This window comes from Notothenia rossii, assembly GCF_949606895.1.
Source record: "Notothenia rossii genome assembly, chromosome: 4".
NCBI lineage: Eukaryota > Metazoa > Chordata > Actinopteri > Perciformes > Nototheniidae > Notothenia > Notothenia rossii.
The window spans coordinates 10838072-10838539 of NC_136902.1; positions in this window are offsets into that span (position 1 = coordinate 10838072).

Sequence of the window (468 nt, forward strand, 5' to 3'; positions counted from 1 at the left end):
ACAGTCCGACCACTGCAGGAAGGAAGGGCCTGTGGTATCTCTCCGTGAAACACTGTGGAGCAGCAGCCTCACTGAAGGAGCTGTGGTATCTCTCCGTGAAACACTGTGGAGCAGCAGCCTCACTGAAGGAGCTGTGGTATCTCTCTGAAACACCGTGGTGCAGCAGCCTCACTGAAGGAGCTGTGGTATCTCTCTCTGAAACACCGTGGTGCAGCAGCCTCACTGAAGGAGCTGTGGTATCTCTCTCTGAAACACCGTGGTGCAGCAGCCTCACTGAAGGAGCTGTGGTATCTCTCTCTGAAACACCGTGGAGCAGCAGCCTCACTGAAGGAGCTGTGGTATCTCTCTCTGAAACACCGTGGAGCAGCAGCCTCACTGAAGGAGCTGTGGTATCTCTCTGTGAAACACCGTGGAGCAGCAGCCTCACTGAAGGAGCTGTGGTATCTCTCTCTGAAACACCGTGGTGCA